The sequence below is a fragment of the Ostrea edulis genome, chromosome 9 (assembly GCF_947568905.1).
Source record: "Ostrea edulis chromosome 9, xbOstEdul1.1, whole genome shotgun sequence".
In the NCBI taxonomy this organism is placed as follows: domain Eukaryota; kingdom Metazoa; phylum Mollusca; class Bivalvia; order Ostreida; family Ostreidae; genus Ostrea; species Ostrea edulis.
The window spans coordinates 1,473,807-1,481,821 of NC_079172.1; the positions used below are offsets into that span (position 1 = coordinate 1,473,807).

Below are 8,015 nucleotides of genomic sequence, written 5' to 3' on the forward strand. Positions count from 1 at the left end.
TAAGGAGGAATAACACACCAGAGAAATTTAAGGAGGAATAACACACCAGAGAAGTTTAAGGAGGAATAACACATCAGAGAAATTTAAGGAGGAATAACACACCAGATAAATTTAAGGAGGAGTAACACACAGAGAAATTTAAGGAGGAATAACACACAGAAATTTAAGGAGGAGTAACACACCAGAGAAATTTAAGGAGGAATAACACATCAGGGAAATTTAAGAAGGAACAACACGCTATGACTATTCTATATGGATGAAAAGTTAAATATATATACAGCTGAAAACTTTCAGATTTACTTTATTTAGTCAAAAAATGCAATTTTACTAGAATGTAAGCTTTAGAAAACTAAAACCCAGCTGGGCAACACATAAGCAGTTAACCCGTTAACCGATGAAGCTAGCCAGCTAGGCAATCGAGTTTAAAAGGAATATGCAAGTTTTGCTGGTAAGAGTTTAACGTGTAGCGGTCATCCTGCCAAGTTCTGATCTTGCTCGACATTGCTTAACTGAGATATTCTATCACATCACTAGAAAATTCATTAGCGAGGCAGTATAAGTTTCCTCTACATGTATCTGTCCGTTACACAAGTAGATGTATTCATATTTCCATTCATATTTTAAAGGAAATCAGCCATTATGACGACGTGGTATACCTCCTTAAACACTAAATTTCACTGACCCCACCACTGGTAGACTATTTCATGTATGTTACACAATCGTCGCCCGTCCTAAATCGTTGCCAACGACCATTTGGGCATAACCTCCCACCCCAAATTGTCATCCCCCTTTCTGTAACTACATGTATTTGAAAACATCATTTACATACAAACTGGCCTTGTTTGTTCACTCCTCTCCTCCTCTCTCTCTTCGTCTTTTGTGGTCCAGCTATAACCGCAAAAGCTTCTCTAGACCTAATATGCAAGACAGTCTAATCTTCTATCGACTTTTTCTTGTTCTGTTGTATAGATATATTTTTAAAAACATTTATTATGATCACAGTATTTATCATTGTTGTTTTTGGTTAGTAGTGGTGTAGTTAATATTGAAAGAGTTATATTTGTTGCTGGTGGGAACGGTGTCATTGTTGTGTATATGATTTTTTTGTCCAGTCCTAGAGAGAGAGAGAGAGAGAGAGAGAGAGAGAGAGAGATATCCGACAATAAATCATTTCGCCTTTTGTTGTAGGGTCATTCTGCTGATCACGGGGTTGTTAGGTCTTGTGCACCGCAGATTTGTTAGTGACATCAGATTGTATTAGATTACGCCTATTAGCTCTCTTTCCAAACTTCTCATTTTTGGGGAGGGATGTCAGACGGTCACTTGTAATCTACATACAAAATTTTAGCCCAATAGGTCAACAAACACCAGAGATATGAGTGAGGACAGACAGACAAACAGACCAAGTGAAACTTATGTACCCCCCTCCCCCTCTATAAGAGAGAGTACAATGAGATAACTTCTGTGTAACGTCAATAGAATATTGGCGGCCGACGATTTAGGACATCCCAAAATCGTCGCCCCTAATGATAGTGCAATATTGTTCCAAATTGTCGGTGAAATGTCATCCCCGGCGACGATTTGGGATGGGGCGACGATTTAAGGTGTAACACATGTGTACTATTTAATTGGCTGATTTTCTCAATCCGAAATCAGACTGTTCGTCCTAATTAAATCACGTTAAAATGTAGACAATACATACATGGGTGTAATTACAGGTGTCGGTTCTACTCGTGTCAGGCGGGAGCTTCTGAAGGCTTGACTCCATAACTGACCATTTTATAAATTCTGTTTATCAATTAAAAGAACAAAAATAGGAATGCCAAGTAGGAGTGAAAATAAAAGAAAGACAACTCTGGCGAAATGAATTGGAAAGTTTTGATTCAGAGTTATCTCTCTTTAGTTATGATCCTTAGATATTAGTGATTGGTCCGCTCGCATACTTTTATACACATTTAAACGCCATGGTGGGGGCCCGGAGGTTCCCAAAAGAAATGCAGAGCAATTATCTTTTAATATCGCATTATCCATTCCCTGGTTTACTCAAAAATAGCGAAAAGTTTTAATAAAATGCAGTTCTCGGTATTGTGTAAAAATGCAACATGATAAAATTGATGTTTGAATTTAATAATAACATATTGTATTGATTTTCTATAAGCATTCAAACTTAGGAAGACGGGAAAGTGAAAATAAATGCATAAAAAGAAAAATGAATTACATCTAAGCAAATTATGAAAAAAAATCTCATTTCCCTTGTAGTAGCATACTTCATTTTATAATTATTGATTAGATTGATTATTTCATTGAATTACCTCGATACAAATACAAACAGTTCGACTCACTTTTGAGTTTGAGAAACTTTCTCGATCGGGGTTTCGGTTTGATTTGAAAAGGAAATTCCGATTTAAACAAAAAAGAAGAAGAAAAAAATGAAATTTCTCCGTTTGTGTTGTTGCGTAAAGGTTATTATGTCACTTACAAAACCTGAATAGATCACTCTCTTGATCGCGTATTGCTGCTCATCAGTGGCGGATCTAAAGGGGCGGGAAATAACGGACCAGGGGTTTAACAACCCTCCTTTTGGTAGATTTTAAAAAGCAGATATTGTTTTTAAAAGAAAACTTCATTGGCGGAAAAAGTGCAATATAGTGTCGCGTCCCTCCCTTGGTAAATGTTTCGGATCCGCCCCTGTATAGGAGGGGGGGGGGGAGGGTAATCCTTTAACTGAAAATATTCTGATACACAACCGGGGGGGGGGTGTTAAAATGTGGAGGGAATTTTCACAGGTAAAACTGAACGCTAGTCAATGACACTTTGAATTTTTTATAATTTTGTTTCGCTGCAAGAGAATTTAGACGTAGAAGGCACGATAATTGCATCTCAACCCCCTATGGTTCAACATTTTAGACATTTTTTCTTCTTTTGTCATTTCGGGGTCTTCTATTTTCTCTCACTTTGTTTGGTACAAAAAGTTCTTTTAAAATCTGTATCTTATATCTTGAAAGCAATAACAACTTCTCGGGTCTTTCCGGAAAAGGCCGGGAACATGAATTTTCGGTCGAGAATTTGTCACTCCTTTTGAGATGTCACCAGCTGTACGTGAAGTACCACAAATTTAGACCTATACTTAACGCTCAGGGTCGTAACAGTGAAGGTTCGTTAGTGTGTCAACGCCTGTCGCGACGTGGGACCTCCGTTTTTAAGGTCATTCCCAAAAGAAAGTAAAAATGAATAAAAAAACAAAATGAATAATATCGAGGCAATTAGAAAATAAAAATATCTGATTCTACTTTTAGCAACATAATTTAGATAATTATTGATCAAATTACCTTGAACGAAAATCAAACAGTCCGTCTCAATTTTCTGTATGAAATCTTTCTTTTTTTCCACAAATTGAATCATACTGACCTCAGAAACTTTCTCCAGTTTTGGTTTGACTTTTTGTAAATGATTTGATATTGCTTTGAATTGATAGTATGAAGTTTGACATTAAAATTATAAAAACAAAAGGGATCTATAAAAGATGAACAATAAAAACTCTGTGTATTCATTTGTGGTGTTGTGTAAAAGTCGCTACGCCACTTGATTATAATTCTATACAAAAAAAGTGAATGAATTACTCTCTTGATCGCATATTGTTGTACAGCAGTGGCGGATCTAGCGGGACGGGGTGGATGGGGAGGGAAGGGGGGGGGGAGTAGCGGGGCTTGATTTAAAAAAACATATCAATTTTGTTTATAGGCATGCACCTATGTTTGTTTTTTAAATAGTCCATTTTTGCCATTTTGGGATCTCCACGTTTACAGGGGGGGGGGGGGGGGGGGGGGGGTAGGAGAAAAAGGTACACACTTGGGTCGCATCTCGCTCATTTAAAAAAAAAAAGGTCCAGATCCGCTATTGTAGAAATGAAAATATATTGAAGATTACACATATATAGGAGCAAACCTGAAATCATGTTGCACAATGGCGTCACGCCATGGGTGAGTAAAAATGGGGAAGGGGTGTCAAGAATGAAAATGTACGCTGACATTTTTTTTTTCAATTTATATTTAGATGTTATAGCCTATAAAATTTAGATTTTTTAGAATTTACGTTTGCGGATCTAAAAGATACGGGAGTACGTGTACCCCAACCCCCTTTGGTTATGGTAGTTGGGGGGGGGGGGGGGTCATATAAAGAGATCTCCCCTTCCTTCTCTTTGGTTGCAAAATTTTCTTGATCCGCCACCAACAAAAAAAAAATCTTGAAAGGAACTTCTCGGGTCATTCCGTAAGCTCGGGGATATGAATGCGTTGTATTTCACTTGCCGGAAAGGCCCGAGAGTGTGCGATTGCTATTTAAAACAAGAGTTGTCTTTCTTGATGAAGCAGAAGACACTTGCAGCGGAAACGAAGATGGACGCCGAATCAGCGTGATCAGACAGAAAGCTTATATTTGCGGATACTTAGCGAAAATGACTGTCGGGTACAGCACTATTACACGTAGGTACCATTTATTTAGATTCCTCTGGTTATTTGGTTTTGCCTGAGTTGCATGAAAGAAATATTCAGGACAGACGAGTTTTTCAAATTTCATGGGTGTTGCTAAAACGCGGAACAGAAAATGGAACGGAAAATATTGTATGCAGTGAATAGATGAAATTGACTGTTTTGAACAAATATTTACCGGTCAGCGTTTTTGTTACTTAAATAGAAAAAAGAAAACTTTAAAACAAATTAATCATTAAAGCCAAAATATTCACAGCCTCATGTCAGAGTAAAGTAAGAGTAAATTCGGACGGTTGAATGCCATCCATGTCAATCGGAACTCCTCGAATTGCATCCATGTCAGACCACCCGGTGTCAGGTTTATCCGTCCCACAGTTGATCCGTCCGTAGATGATCCGTCCTTTGGTAAACTGTATGTTAGTAGAATTGTATCAGGGGCTGTCGAGCAATGCATCTGTTGTTTCAAGTGCGATAATCAATAATATGTTGACGGTGCTACCGTTTGAGCGAGCGCAGCTACGTAGGTATACATGTACATATTTTGTAATGTTCATGCTTTCGTTAGGTTTAATTTAAACAATATCTATTTGCCAAATACTCAGTATATGACTGAAATTAGGCAGCAGAAACAGCCCATTCTAGTTTTCTCCCATGGTTTAAACTTTTATATCAAGTCATTAAAGCATAAAACTTATACGTGAATGGGATTGAAATATTTTTATACCTATACATTTTATTTCTGCCGCCTTCACGGTGACTTACTTAACCTTTGACCCACGACTTGTTCTGAACTGTATACTCTCGAAAATAGAGGCTACTTTCCCTATTTTTACTTTCTATCTTTCCAAGTCACTAATACACACCTATTTGATTTTTAAAAATGAAATTCATATGAAAATCTTGTGGCAATGGCATGCTTTAGAAGAGAAAATTTGAACAAAATTTATAATATTGTACATAATCCTAGTTGTAACACAATGATGAAATATTTCAGCACTCTCAAATAATATTGAATAAATTGCAACATATTTGAGACCCTCTCCACTGTTTTTGTAAGGATACATTGAAATTTATTCTCAAAACTAGAATTATAATTAATGATTTTTCAGTCATGAAGTGGCATGGCTGGTTATCAGTGGGGGGATGGGGGTGAGGTGTCATCATGGTTTGCATTACCGGACGAGCCAAGGGAATAGATTTATAAGTAGTTCTTATTTTTAGACGTGAAAAAAAAAGATTTAAGAAATAATGTTTTTGATCCGGCCGAATTCCATCAATTTTTTTTGCGTTTTTATTATTTTTCTTAATCGCTCTGTGTCTAAAGAAAAATGCAAAAGTAAAGGAAGAACCTCAGTCTTGATAAGGAATTTTCATGGTTGATATAGAGATTGCAAAATGTTTTGCAGAATTTGTGAGGCCAATCAACCAGCAACGTCCACCATTTCTGGACACCCGTTGTCCGATTTCACCACGACCTGGTGTACATCTTTCAAATGTGGAACTGTGACTATTCACGGTAACAGTAAGATACACGTCTTGTCCGTGACTGCATTATTAGCAGTAAGTCGAGCGAGGCAACTGTTGCAGCTAATTTTCACAGACAATTACAAACTCGGGATGTAGTGTTCTTATTGATGCTGGTACTGATTGTTCAGTAAAATATCCAACAAAAGTAGAAGCTCTTATTCGCAAAAGCAATGAATGCCCACTTATTAGGGCCCCGCATGAAATGCGGGAAGCCCTATAGTAATCACATTGTCCGACCGTCCGTCCGTCTGTCCTTCCGTCAACACTTTCTTTGTGACACGATAACTCAAACAGTTTTTATCGTACAGTTTTCAAATTTTGTGTATGTGTATATATTTGGGTTTTTTTTATGTAATATAAAAAATGCTTGATGTTACATGTAGATTGAATTAAAACACATCATTCCCAGTCAACAACTTTCGATCGGGATCGGAATACGAAATAAAATTTCTTATATCCGGTTGCAAAGTGAAACTGCTTCATGCTTCAAGTTATTGAATTATGTAGCAATTGCACGTTACACATTAGAAAACTATTCCTTTTGATAAAGAAAGTCACAAAATAGATACAAAATGAGTGTACCTTATTCATTACTGTTACCGAGCTTTCGTCGGTGAAAATCTCGAAATGGCGTGTTTCGCGGCGCTTCGTCCACATTTTCTATGTGAGTATTTTGATATTTGCTTATGCATTTTTTGCGCATACATGGTATGTCTCGGCTAGGAATAATGGAAACTTTCTCACCTATGTATGTAAAGACATATTAATCTCTTGTTTTTAAAAATGTAGAACACTTTTATCAAATGACAATGTGTTTGAAAACGCTTAGAGCCCCGATGTCAGAATTTCCTTTTCCAAGAAATCAATATGTCAAATTCATAATCCTTTTCGAATAGTATGTGCCATATTTTGTACCAGTTATCCATTTTGAGTCCCCTATTACAATGGGATTTTGTTGCACTCTGTTGTGTTTGAGTGGATGTCATGAGTGTGTCAAACAGAAGTAATTTAAATTGCATAAGTCTCTCAAAAATATGCTTCATGATTCCTTTTTCACAAATTGGCATTCCAATGTATCTTTATATATTATTAATTCTAACATATATACCAGCCCCAAATATTGCTGTATCAAATACAGATGTCACTTTCCTCTAATAACCCTCGGCGGGGCCCTTGCTGACCGTGTCAGTTTTCTAGTTGAGGACTTTAAAGTAAATCCTTGTTTGGAACGCTAGGTTTTCTTACCCAGAAGCGTACTGTAAAATATACAGGATGTCCCAATGCAATACAACTTTTGCCAGAGTAAATACTTGACTTGTTAGCATCCAGCATGTTTCACAGCACATTTCTATTCAGTTTAAAAAAAAAAAACAAATCGCATACATGGGTGTTGATTTTTTTCTTGAAAGATATTCAAATTAAAAAAAACAAACTTGTAGACCTTATTTACAAAATCTTTTACCATGGCGAGTAGAAATTTTGAACATGGTGACTTAAGATATATGAAAATGGCGACCAGAAATTTTTCTAGGTGGCCATTTTGCGACCTGATAGTAGATGTGACTTGGAGCAATGTTTTGAATATGAATTCTTTATCATGTTTATGGCAAGACCTTGTTATACTTTGGTGTTGACCCTGAACAACAGCAGAGGCAATGTGGCTCAGGTGAGCGATGTGGCCACTGGGCCTCTTGTTTATATTGTTATCTTTTACATTCATCGGGATCTGGTTCCATGGTAGGGCATATGCATATCTAGAGGTAGTAGATGAAATGCAGTTCATTATTCTAATATTTCAAGCTCTTTAATCGCAATAGGAACATACTATTGAAAATATATATCAAATATGTTCATTAATCATGTGAGTTTTTTCCCCTATAGGTGGTGACTGAAGTCTGGTCAGTCGGCAGGCAGCAGTACTCAATTTACCGCATTCCTACAATCCAACTGAAATTACGGGTATTCAGAATCGGCCTTCAAACAGTTGATGGTAAGTAGAAT

The 8,015-nt window shown here is 36.9% G+C and overlaps 1 long non-coding RNA gene across 1 annotated transcript in view; it reads left to right on the plus strand.

The window, feature by feature from the left end:
* The first annotated feature begins 296 nt into the window (after positions 1 to 296).
* Positions 297 to 8,015, plus strand: part of LOC130049978 (uncharacterized) — a 9,669-nt gene continuing 1,950 nt past the window's right edge. The window contains exons 1-3 of the long non-coding RNA XR_008798324.1: positions 297 to 448; positions 4,371 to 4,481; positions 7,896 to 8,004. This is a non-coding gene — a long non-coding RNA (uncharacterized LOC130049978). The remainder of the gene's footprint in view (positions 449 to 4,370; positions 4,482 to 7,895; positions 8,005 to 8,015) is intronic.